Source organism: Chionomys nivalis, chromosome 21, assembly GCF_950005125.1.
Source record: "Chionomys nivalis chromosome 21, mChiNiv1.1, whole genome shotgun sequence".
Taxonomy (NCBI): Eukaryota; Metazoa; Chordata; class Mammalia; order Rodentia; family Cricetidae; genus Chionomys; species Chionomys nivalis.
The window spans coordinates 45,032,627-45,045,985 of record NC_080106.1 but is presented as its reverse complement, the minus strand read 5'-3'; the positions used below and the strand labels follow the sequence as shown (position 1 = coordinate 45,045,985).

The window sequence follows — 13,359 nt, the reverse complement described above, 5'->3', positions numbered from 1 at the left end:
TTTGGACATAAGATCTGCTCAACAAGGGGGCTGGAGAGATGGCTCAGCGGTTAAGAGCATTGCCTGTTCTTCCAAAGGTCCTGAGTTCAATTCCCAGCAACCACATGGTGGCTCACAACCATCTGTAATGAGGTCTGGTGCCCTCTTCTGGACTTCAGGCATACACGCAGAAAGAATATTGTATACATAAAAAAAAAAAAAGATCTGCTCAACAAGAGGGAAACCATGCCTGGTACTGGAAACCTAGTTAACTACTCAGTGCTAGTAATCATTGGAGGAGAATCTACAACCACTAATTTATAACACCAGCTTAATTCCTAACAAAAATCTATAAACATCTGTCCTTATACCCACAGAGAAGTGTAGTTTTTACCCCTCATCAAGGGAATTTATCTACAACAGACCATTACAGAAAACCATAACCAAACATGCAGAGTTGTGGGGCCCAGTCCCAATGGTTAAATCTACAAAACATTCCTACACCTAAGGTTGAGGGGACATTGTGGAAGAGGGTGGAGGAAGCGTAAGATCCAGAGGATCAGGGATTTTGCTGTGAGATTGTGGCCCCAAGTAATGTCAGAATCTATACTCACTAGTCTCACCAACATGGCTACCCAAACATGAGCTGAACAAGGACAATACCAAGGAACAAACCAAACCAGACAGGGAAAATCCCACAAGGCCTCAACCCTATACAAAACTAGGCAACTGAGGAAAACTGGAAGTAGGAGAGGTGTTTTTTTTTCATAAAATGCACAATAATAATTGGTTGTCTAGTGTCAAATGGTCAGCTCCTAAAAACAAATGCAAGTAGATTATACAGACTGAGCAGGTTATGTTTAGGAATATATATGGTATACATATATGCATACAATAACAATGAGAAAAGAGGTCATAAATTTGAAGGAGAGCAGGGAGGGATATATGGGAGAGTTTGTGGGGAAAAAGGAGATGGAGAAATGTTATTATATTCTCAAAAAAATTAAAATATCATACCATAAATTTATTCCACAAAAGCAAACCAAATGAGTATGCAGGACTTGATCCACAACATTCTATAAGAGATGGCATCTGCCTACACCCAGATTCAAACAGCCCATGGTCACAAGAGATGGTATCTGCACACATCCACAGATTCAAACAGCCCTGGTCACAGCTGCCTACTGTGCTGGAAAGGCACCTTTTCCTGTCTTCCATGCATGGCCCCGACACTGCATTGGCTGCCATATCTAGAGCTCCCATAAGGGCAGGACAAGTATATAAATAAAAAACTTCTGCAGAGCAAAGAAAATGTATCAGTGACACAGAGCAGCAGCCTACATGCTGGGACAAAGACTTACAAACAGTATCTACTTAAAAGGAGTTAATAGCTATAAAAAAAGAAAAAAACTCATACAGCTCAGTAATAGAAAAGCTGAACAAACATTTCAATAAAACAAAACTGGCCAGCAGGTGCTGTCTGTTTCTTCCTGACTGTGGACAATATGACAAACCTCCTCACATAGCTGCCACTATGCCACAGGACTGTATCCCTCTGTAGGCCTTCACGCTATCTGCACTGAGAGCTGTGCACTTGGCTCCAGCCAGGTCTCACATCAAGGCTCGTTTCTTTGTTGCTTTTAGTGCAGCTCCTTCATGTGGAATGTCCTTCTGTATATGTGTTGCTTTTATTGGTTGATGAATGCAGTTTCAGCCAATGGCTTAGCAGAGTAAAACCAGGCAGGAAATCTGAACAGAAATATACAGAAAGAGTAGGCAGAGCCAAAAAGACACCATGTTGTTGCCAAAGGAGAAAGGCGCTGGAACCTTACCAGTAAGCCACAGCCTTGTGGTGATACATAGGTTAATAGAAATGGGTTAATTTAAGATGTAAGAGCTAGATAGGAATATGTCTGAGCCGTTGGCCAAACAGTGTTGTAATTAATGTTAGCAGCAAATACCTTGAAGCTCTTTTAAGAGGTCCTGCCACCAAACACTTAAATGCTGTTTATGAGCAGCCATCAGCATGCTTCTTGGTGGTGGTGTAGACCTAGAAACTCCACTGAGTTGTGGTAAAAAAAAAAAAGTGGCTCCCACCAATACCCCTCCAGGAGGCAGGACTCAGGAAGTCAAGGAGTGAGTCCCCAAAATTGCAGCATTAATCCTAGCCATATCACTTAGCAGATTAAAGACTCATGAGGTCAGAAAAAGATAAAGGTATACAAGACAGATTCAGACAAAAAATACTCTAAATGGTTTACATTGTTTAAATATAAATATACATAGGGCCAGGAGGTCATGGCATACACCTTTAATCCCAGCACTTGGGAGGCAGAAGCAGGTGGAGCTCTGTGAGTTCAAAGCCAGCCTGGTCTAGAGTGAGATTCAGGACAGCCAGGGCTACACAGAGAAGCCCTTCTCAAAAACCCAAAACTTAAAAATTAAAAAAAAAGAAATAGAATAAAAGAGTATATATTATTGTGTTTTCTTTGAATATTTTGACTGTTAATGAGTTAACTGCTGAAAACAATTGGGACTACTAAGCCAAACCAATGTAGAAGGAGCTGCGGGCTGCCTTCCATCGCCTAGCTCCCCACCACCGGCTAGCTTTACCCAAAATAACAACACACAAACTGTATTCATATAAACTCTGCTTGGCCCATTTCTATTAATGTGTGTAGCACCACGAGGTGGTGACTTACCAGGGAGATTCTAGCCTACGTCCATCTTAGTCGTAGCTTCACCACATCTGCCCTGGAGAGAGCGGCATGGCATCTGAGCTCATTTCCTCTTCCTCCCAGCATTCTGTTCTATTTAATCCACCCACCTATGTTCTAACCTATGAGGCCAAGCAGTTTCTTTATTAATTAACTAATGACCTTCCTCATCAGAACACTACAACTTTTATTTGATTTAAACTAAAATAGTTGAAATTCCTGATCATTAATGAAAATACTTCACGTGTTGTTGAAGTTCAGAAAATAAGAGAAAACTCTTGCTGTACAACCAAATGTCCTTACTGTTTACATCTTGGCCAATGACACTCTTTTTTGGATAGGTTGTCTAACATGAGTTGCTTCTGTATGTTCAGTCACACACATTCTTTGCTGCCTATGGTTATCTTTCCTGTTCTTTCTCATGGAAGATCTTTTTTTTTACAAAATTTTTGAAATCTGTTTCAACACTTCAGTACCATCGTTCATGTTTTGTTACAGCCATTAAATCTTTGTCTGTTTTTCTTAGACTCTGAGTTTCTCACAAAAAACTAAAATTCTTGAACCATTAAGAAGTATTGGTAAAAACAGGGCAATGAAGAGACAGAGGTGTCAGATGCAAGTGGGACTTTGCATGTGTTTTTAAGCTGGAGTTAATTTTTGGTGAAACTTCTACCCAAAAGTAGAGAAAAGAGACATATTGAGTTTTTCACCTAAATATGTTCTCTCATAAAGGCTCTGCTTTATTTCAAAGATGTCCTTACTTCTTTCCTTTTTTCCTTCCTTCCTCCCTCCCTTCCTCCCTTCCTTTCTTCTTCCCTCCTTCCCTCCCTCCCATTCTCCTGTCCTTCCTTTTTTCCTCCCTATCTTTCTCGACAGTCTATGTGTGTAGACAGACTGGCCTAAAATTCATAGACATCCATCTGTTTCTGCTTCTCCAGTGCTAGTATTAAGAGTGTGTGCCACCATGTCCCACAGTTGATAGTCCCTGACTTTAAAGCAAGATCTGCTGAGTTTACAGGGCTCTGCAATGAATTCAGAGAGAGAACGAGGGCCTGTAAAACCAGGGACTGAAAATAAAGTCCCCACCATGTCACTAGGTGGACAGAGATGGAGACCCCGGCCCCTCGCTTTTGTTCTGCTCTGGTTTCCCATGCAGTCTTCTCATTCTCCCCTGAGTAGCTGGATCTTTGCCTTGCCTAGTTTGTTCCTAATGTAGTTCTCACCCCACGGAATATAATTTTATATCACACACACACACAAAATGATGGGAAACCAAATTTTAAAGGGGCAGGTGTCAGAGCCTAACTCCAGAGTCAGACAGTTATGTCTAGCACAGTGTGGTGCAGAGAAGGAGCGGCGATAAGAATGCCATGAAGTGAAATCACCGGCCAGCCACTCAGGATCCACTTCACAAAGCAGAAGGGACACAAACGTGCAGACATACACACTGACACAGCTCACTAGTGGGCTGTCAGTCTGCTCTCCTGCCTGTGGAGGGAGGGATACTAGGAAAGATAACCATGTCCTGGACCTGTAAAACTCCTTCCACAGGACTGGAGAGACTGCTTTTCCAGAGGTCCTGAGTTCAATTCCCAGCAGCCACATATGATGCCCTCTGCTGGGACCTGTAAAACTCCTTCCACAGGACTGGAGAGACTGCTCTTCCAGAGGTCCCGAGTTCAATTCCCAGCAGCCACATATGATGCCCTCTGCTGGGTGCAGGCACACATGCAGACAGAGTACCATATACGCAATAAACCTAGAAAAGAGAAATCTTGATTGAGGGAGCCATTATGGGGCTAGCAAGAAACCTGGCTCTAGAGAAATTCCCAGGAATCCACAAGAATGACCCCAGCCAAGACCCTGAACAGTAGAGGAGAGGGTGCCTGAACTGGCCTTGCCCTATAGTCAGACTGATGAATATCTTAAATATCACCATAGAACCTTCATCCAACAACTGATGGAGACAGAGGCAGAGACCTGCATCAGAGCACTGGGCTGAGCTCCCAAAGTCCAGCTGAAGAGTGGGAGGAGTGAGAATATGAGCAAAGAGGTCAAGACCATGATGTATTCACCCACTGAAACAGTTTACCTGAGCTAATGGGAGAAGAAAGACACTAAAAAAAAAAATTCCACACTAGCTCAGAATTGAGTATAATAAAATTTTTTATTTAGGGGTAGACTCATAGATCAGATCCTCTGCTCCAACAGGGAACAGCAACTGAATCCAGCGGCTGCAAAAGAGAGACTGGATGCATGCTTTACATCAGCATAAATAGGATATGAGGCCACGCCCAAGTGGGAGGGTAACTTAAAGGCTACTGGCTGTAGGAATTCCTACAGCAAATAGGAGCTCACCAACATTAGCTGGACTGGGAGGAAATAAGTATAAGATGAAACTAGTCCCTCTGAATGTGGTTGACAGTTGCATGGCTGGGGCAGACTGAGGGGCCACTGGCAGAGGCACCAGGATTTATCCCTATTGCTTGTACTGGCTTTTTGGGAACCTGTTTTCTTTGGATGGATACTTTTGCTCAGCCTTGATGTAGTAGAGAGGGCCTTGGACTTTCCCCAAAGCAATGTGCCTTACCCTCTCTGAGGAGTGGCTGGGGGTGGGCTGGGATAGTATGTGGAGGGAATGGGAGGAGAGGAAGGAGTGGGAACTTGGATTGGTATTCATAATGAAAAAAGTTTGTTTTCTTTGTTTTATTTTTTAATAATAAATCTTAAAAAAAAACCTCCTTCCACATGACAAAGCAAACTAATAAATCATAAGCACTATAACCCATAAGGGGATATGGGGAAAGGTTCCTTCCCCTCTGTTTGGTGGCAGCCATGATGTAAGCCAACATGGATTCAAGCAAGAACATTTAGGAACTATAGGGAGGAAACAGGGGAGATGCATGGACTTGACATTGGCCAGTTGCAGAAGCCAAAAGACCACAGAATCATATTGCTATTCTTGTGTGCAGCTTGGAGAAGGTACACAAGACCCAGCTTCAATGTTACTGCTAAACAGTAACAGTGCCTGTAAATTACATCTTTAGCAGTTTAGTTTGGACAGCCCCAAAATATCAGTGTTGTAGTTATTGCTGCTGCTGTAAAAGCGTGCAAACAGGTCGGGCGGTAATTCCTTTATCTGTGTGGAGTGTTATGTTTCACAAGTAAAAGACTGACTGGCAATGACTCAGGGCCTAAGAGAGCATGCTGGAGAGACAGCTCAGCTGGTAAAAGCACAGACTGCTCTTCCAGAGGACCCATGTTCGATTCCCAGCACCCACATGGAAGCTCATGCAACTATCTGTAGCTCCAGTTCTAGGGGATCTGACACCCCCATACATGCAGAGAAAACACCAATGCACATAAATTTTAAAAAAGTACATACTCTTAGAGAGGATGGATTTCAGTTCCCAGCACCCATGTCAGGTAGCTCACAACCACCTGTACTTTCATTTGTGGAGAACACAACTCTCTCTTCTGGACTCTGTGAGCAACTGCCCTGATATGCAAAGAAAATTAGACTAAAAATAAAATTAAAAGAACAACAAATAAATCCTATAAAAGTTCAGAGCCCTACCTCTTTGATGTTTCCAGGTGTCCAGAGATGTGGGGCACACTGAGAAATCCTTTGTATGGAAAAGGGAAGTGGCATCACCTTCCACAATCCACCACAAAGAAATACCACATGTGACAAGACCACATTTGGGCACATTGCACCAAGCTATGAAAACCCATAATACTCACCTGCTTTCAGTGAACCCCGAGACAAGAACAACTGCAGCGTCTGAGCCAGGACGTCCAGCATCACAGGATGTGTGCATGCCACAAAGGTGTTGTTTGGAGACCCCAAACTGCAGAGAAAGCACTGTTGGTTTTGGAAGAAGCCCACACGATCACCATTCTTTATTTGAAAAGCCATTTTTAGCTCATCTAATTCCTGATAGAAGTAAACATCACACTTGGGGTCAATAAATCTTTAGGCAGCCTGAACCACCCATCATAAACCAGCTACTGTAACTGAAAACTGGGCACACACACCAGTGATCCATTATAAAACAAGAGGAACAATTAGACAACCCTGGTAAGGCCCCCAAATACTACTTTTTAAAAAACATATGGAAGGCTTCACATATTTGTGTGTCATCCACGTGCAGTGATCACGCTAATCTTCTCTGCATTGTTCCAATTTTAGTATATGTGCTGCCGAAGTGAGTACCAGAAGTACACACAAGCTAATGTGTAGACTGTGGGTTGTCAGGAGTTGATGCAGATTCAAATACACCAGCTTAAAATACAGTCACTATAGGCATTTCCCATCCAGTTGGAATGGAAAAAAGAAACAGCCAAAGAACAAACCCTGTAGCTGTTCCCATCCTCCAGGGGGAAAGCTTCAGGAGCTCAGAACTCCCCACAGGACGCGTAATGATTTGGGAGACTGTGACTTCGTTCCTGTGCAGCTCCACCTTCCAAGGGTGCAGCGCCTCCAGACATTCTGTCCTTTCATCGAGAGGTTGCCCTTTCACATGTCCTCTACACACCCAGTGATGCTGGACAACCTGGCTCAGATGCTGCAGTTTGTCCTTGTCTCGGGGTTCACTGAAGGCAGGTGATTTTTATGGGTTTCAGAGCTTGGTGCATTGTGCTCCAATGGTCACATGCCATGGAATTTAAGGTGGATGGAAGGTGTACTCCAAGGCCAAAGTATTTCATGGCTGGTGTATGTGTTGACACCTCTGTCATCAGTTGTGGCTTGAATCTGAAATGCCAGTTTTGAATGTTTGCCCCCTTGCTGGTGGTGCTGTTTTTGGGAACCTGTGGAGCCTGCGGGAAATAGAGCCACCCTGGTAGAAGCAATCAAAGGCAAGGGCTTTGGGGGTTACACTTGCCCCTGGCTCCTGCCCTGAAGTCTGGGGTCTCCACCACGTGTGCCTCATGCCATCAATTGAGCTGCCGTACCATGCTCTCTGTGCACTGATGGATGGGACCCTCAGGAACCATGAAGTCTTTCCTGAAGTCAATTCACTCGGGCTTTGTGGTCACAGCAACGTCAGAAAACTAACAGACCTTGCCAGCGCTCTTCCCTGACTCCAGCAAGCCATGCTAACTGAATATGGGGTTCCTCACTGAATGTAGCCAAACCCTGACATGTCCTTCACATACTATAGAGGAAAGAATTATCTTGTTTTTTTTTTTGTTATGTGTGTGGGTATGTTATCTGCAGGAATGTCTGTGCCTCGTGCATGTGTTTGCTGCCCACGGAGGACAGAAGAGGGCATCAGATTCTCTGGAACTGGAGTTATGTATGGTTGTGAGCTGCCATGTGGTTACTGGGAGCAAACCCAAGTCCTTTGGAAGAGCATCCAGTGCTCTTAACTACCATCACCCCAGACAAAGAGGAAAGAACTTAGACATGTAAGAGAGGGACATGGGAATGGATTTTTCATGTGTTGCTAACCTAGGCATCAAATTCTGACTTTATTTCCCCAAATGGGACCACAGAAAAGCACTGATAAAAGAAGTGTTACTACCTTCATACTGCCTTAGTGACCACTTCCTGTGAGTGTAGCTGCTACTGGAGAAGCAATGTAATGCTATCAGCCTTCTAATCAATGAAGATGGAAGGATAGAGACCCAGAATAAGCTACCTAGCAACATTCATGGCCCAGATTATCTAGAGGGAAAGTGTCTACCATTGTCAAAAGCAGCAGGCCTGATACAAAAATGACCCAACTTCAGGATGGAAGCTAATCCTGGAAGGGCATGAGCTAGGACTGTGTGTGCAAGCTGCTATGGTTTGAGTGACGGATGTCTCCCAAAGGCCCATATGTTGAAGGGCTTGGTCTCTAGGGTGGTGCTACTGGGGGGAGGTGGTAGGTCCTTTGGGCCTGGGAGCATGCTGTCATATGGACGCTTCCTGTCACCCTTTGCTTCTTGGCCATGAAATCAACTGTTTTCTGGGCCATGTGCACCCTGCTGTGACTGTCTTAACAACCATGCCAGATTGAAAGAAATCTATAAGTTCTTTCAATCAAACTTGTAGTTGGCGAGCTAGAATACTCCTTTCTCTTAGTAGTCAATTGTCTCGGGAGTTCTGTTACAGCAATAGTAAGGGGACCAATGCTTAAGCTGGCCGTTTAACTTCCTCAGTCCTTAGGTGTTAGCAGAAGACATGAAACACAGGCCACATTTACTCATAAGACTGCAGTCAGAACGAATGGGAGCATGCTTGCATTGGTGGCCCTTGTGTTCAAGTCCCAAAGGCTTATGTGAAGAGGCCACTTACATGCTTCAGGTACAGTGGGCATACTTAGAATTTCAAGTCTCCTCTAGAGAACCATAAGCTAACCTGGAGGGAGACTTTGTCTCTTCTTACAGCCTTGGTTAGAAAAAGATGTGCTCCCTGCCTGAGGCTGTTTATAAACACCCTTGAAAAGACACTCTAGAATAAACGTTGTTAGAAACCATGTACCATTGTCCTGGGGAACTGTCTCTCAATAAGAAGTAAATGTCCCTAACTGGTCACATAACCCAGTGTAAAACTAGGACTATAACTAACTATAAACCATTTTTACCAGTGACTATACCCTGTACCAGTGTTACACCAATCTCTATCCCTAACCCTAATCATATGAACTTTGAATTTAATGCTCCCATAGCTCCATTTTTAAGTTTGTATCTAATCCTATTTCTTTAGACACCAGCCCAAGTCTAAATCTAACCGTAACAAAAATGCTAGCAGGAATACTAAAGAAAACCTCACAAATATGAAAAAGAATTAAACTCAAAAGCCAGACTTGCTTCATCTCTATCTGTTTCACCTCTATCTGTCTGTCTGTCTGTCTCTGTCTCTGTCTGTCTCTGTCTCTCTCTCACACACACACTACAGTGGAATGACAGAGGGCCGACTCGAGTCAATCTGGCAAAGCTGCTTACTTGCTCTCTACTCCTTAAGACAGCACATAACCCAAAAGTCATTTTAATAAAAGTGAGGCCACCTAAGCTTAAGGAAGAGTTGAGAGACAATCTCACAGGTGCAGTCCCCTCAGACTTGCCAAAGAAACCATAACAGGGTAAAGAAAAAGCAGTCATACTTTTTGTTACTGTCCAACAACTTTTTTGAATGAACACTAATTGCGAAAGATCCTGAACTTCTGACTAATTCGTTTAGGAGTCCAGATAAAAACATGATAAATTAAATCTAGTCAATAGAGAGAGTTCAGTGAGGGGCTGTTCACAACAGGTGTCAGCAAGGAGCATAGAAGGCACATGGAGTAGTTGTGTATCGTGTCACTAGAACATGGAGCGAGAGCGGCTGTGTGCAGAGCACTGACCTGTGCTGGACTTACCCACAGGCAGAGTGGAAACAGGTCTTTCTCTGATCTTTTCCACCCATTTTTGCTCTTGGCTGATGAGATTTAGTTGAAGCCAGAGTACAAGGGAGCTTGCTTATGGGCCTGGAGCATGGCAGAGAAGGGAAGAGGTTAGGTTTGGCATGTCAAACGGAAGGAACCCTACCCAACCCAGCCAAGCCAAGAGTATGAGAAGTAATCCCTCACCTCCAGTATTCCGACTCGGTACTGCTTCCGTTACTGGCTAACTGCTTTAGAACTATTCTTATGGGAAGCAGTGAACTGGAGATCAGGTGTTTGGGACAGAATTCCACCTATGTTTATACTACACAGTGTTGTTTACTTTTATCTGCACCTGTATCAGTGGTTTACATTTTACTTGCTAGTGTCTTCTGAAATTGATGGAGGCACCACCATCCTCATTCCCGTTTTCTCCAGGGAGAATGCAGTCGGTTACAATGTTTTAATATGGCCTCATTTGCGTGTGGTCACTGAACCAACCTGATGTGGACTTGACCCAATTATTCCAGCCATCTTCACATTGGATTCTCATCACTGTGTCGTCATTGAACTGAATGATCATAGACACCGGTAAGAGGACTTTACCTCTGTGGGATGGGCTCAGCTTTGCATAGCTGCTCACCTTGCATAGAAATGTCGGCCTCAAAAATCAGCTGAAAATCACAGGAAGGGTGCTGCTGACCCACTCAAATTCATTCCATTTGAATTTTCGGTTGCACTGTCATGGGCATTTTTAAAAAGTGCGATACGATGTGACAGGTGTCCTGAAATCAGGGCCATGTGTCTCTGGAAGAGCAAATGGGTGACAATCTCTAGATCTGAAGTTTACAGGAACACTGAGTCAACCGTGCTGCTGTGAGGCGAGAGTCATATCTGTGCCTCATGTGTTGAGAGAGAGAGCAAATTAGGAAATTTTGACCTTCATAGTTAGTTGACTTTTGTGCAAGAATAGGTAATCCTTAAAAAGCTTGACGGCCTAGTTTCTTTCCAATAATGGTTAATCTCTAATATTTCTAATATGAGCTCTTGTTATATTATTACATATTGCATTATTTATATATTGTATTTATTCAGGATTTAAAGAATTTTAGCTTGGGGAAGAGACTGTAGTTTTCATTGTCAGATTATTTTAAGGTTGTGATATTTAATTTTTTTTATTGCACATCACTCCTTTATTATACTGATCTGGAAAAGAAGATTTAGTGTGCCCAAAACAAGTTCTGGACCCACATGGTAGGGTCAAGCAGCTGGAACATGATTCAAACAGCAAAAGACAAAACCCTGGACATGATCAAGGGGCACTTCACCTCTACAAGACAAGACAGAGGGGTCCTAACACACAGTAAGGGACACTCCTGTCCCTTGAGGACAAGGAGTTTATCCCACTTGATATGAGGAATGGCTTATTTGCTGGTGACCACATAGACTATTTTAATCATCACTAGAAACCTCAGAGGGGTTTTTGTGTGCTGATAAATATATATGTACTTTTGTTTTTGTAAAAGTAAATGTAACACATAGACTTGACAGGATTGATCCCAACCTTCAGTGGCCAGCAGCTTCTCACTGGTCAGGCCACAGCATGGTTCCTCCCTGACCTCCTAAAGCAGACCCTTGTAAATAAAGAACTAAGAAAACTGTAGTTACTACCTCTCAATTCTTCAGGGAAGAGGAGCCGTCCCTGGATGTGGACCAAGAACCTGCATCCTAGAGGTATTACTCTGACTAGATTCTATGAAGGGAGTGGGTGCAGGGGATAAAATACTAAAACAAAATGGGAGCCATGGGTACCTATCTGCAGGTACAACTTAAACTTAAGATCCTAAACATCGAGTCAGGGATGGGTGCTGGGAAGGGCACAGGAGGCAGACAGGCAAGGAGGAGGGTCTGGGGGTAGAAGTCTGTCTGTGCGCCTTCACTTCTTGGCCTTGTCCTGAGAAGCCACAGCTTCCATGGCTTTCCGCACGGTCTCTTCATCTCCCAGGAACTGCATGGGTTTAACGGGCTTCAAGTTCTTGTCCATTCATAGACAATGGGAATGCCAGTTGGCAGGTTCAGCTCCATGATGGCCTCTTCTGAGAGACCCTCCAGATGCTTGATGATCCCCTGAAGGCTGTTGCTATGGGCCGCAATCAGGACTCTCTTCCCCCTCTTTGATCTGGGGGACAATCTCTTCTTTCCAGAAGGGCAGTACTCTGGCAATAGTGTCCTTCAGGCTCTCACAGGACGGCAGCTGGTCCTCAATAAGGTCTGCATACCTGCGATCCTTACTGATGTTGCTGTAGAAGGGATGGTCAGGCGCCATTGGCAGTGGTAGGACATCCTAAGATCGCCTCCAGATCTTTACCTGTGCCTCACCATGCTTAGCAGCAGTTTCTGCTTTATTGAGACCAGTCAGACCCCCATAGTGTCGCTCATTGAGGCGCCAGGTCTTGACCACTGGCAGCCACATCTGGTCAATGGCATCCAGGACTGTCAGGAGGGTCCGGATTGCTCTCTTCTGCACGGAGGTGAAGCAGATGTCAAACTCATAGTCAGCATCTCGTAATGCCTGTCCACTGCGCTTCACCTCCTTGTGGCCCGCTGAAGCAGTTCAAGAGGTTCCAGGCGCTCTAGCCGTGCTGGATGAGGACCAGCTTGTAGGCGGCCATGGCGATAGGCAAGGGGATGCAGCAGAGCAATTTAACTTTTTTTAGTCTCTCTCTCTCTCTCTCTCTCTCTCTCACTCTGTGTGTGTGTGTGTGTGCATGTGTGTATACCTTTTTTTTTCTGAGACAAGGTTTCTCTGTAGCTTTGGAGCCTTTCTGGAACTCGCTCTGTAGACCAGGCTGGTTTTGAACGCACAGAGTCTCTGCCTTCTGAGTGCTGGGATTAAAGGCATGTGCCACCACAGCTGACATGTATACCAAGTCTTAAAGACTTGTTTAGGGGCTGAGTAGCTAGCTGGGTGGGTAATGGGCTCTCTGTGCAAATGCAAGGACCTGAGTTCAGGTCCCTGAACACACATAAAGATGAACGTGGTAGCATTGGCCTAACCCCAGGGTTCTTATAGTGAGACGAGAGAACAGGCAGTGGAATCTCCAGAAGCTTGGGGACCAGTTAGCCTGGCACTCGGGATGCACAGAACAAGAAACTCTTACTCACACATGTGGGAAGTAGGATGGGAGAGAAGGATCAGTAATTAAGAGTATGTACTGCTCTTGTAGAGGACCAAGTTCTGTTCCCAGCCCTCATGTCAGGCAGGTTGATGTTCTGTCTCCAAATCCATGGCATCCAGTGTCTTCTTGTGGTCT

General features: G+C 44.4%; 1 non-coding gene and 1 pseudogene across 1 annotated transcript; both read right to left on the bottom strand.

The window, feature by feature from the left end:
* Nucleotides 1-6,805: 6,805 nt before the first annotated feature.
* On the bottom strand, nt 6,806-6,912 carry LOC130864213 (U6 spliceosomal RNA). The gene has a single exon (XR_009055912.1). It is a non-coding gene; the product is annotated as a U6 spliceosomal RNA (small nuclear RNA).
* Nucleotides 6,913-11,981: 5,069 nt separating this feature from the next.
* LOC130863707 (phosphoglycerate mutase 1-like) lies at nt 11,982-12,717 on the bottom strand (annotated as a pseudogene).
* Nucleotides 12,718-13,359: the final 642 nt, after the last annotated feature.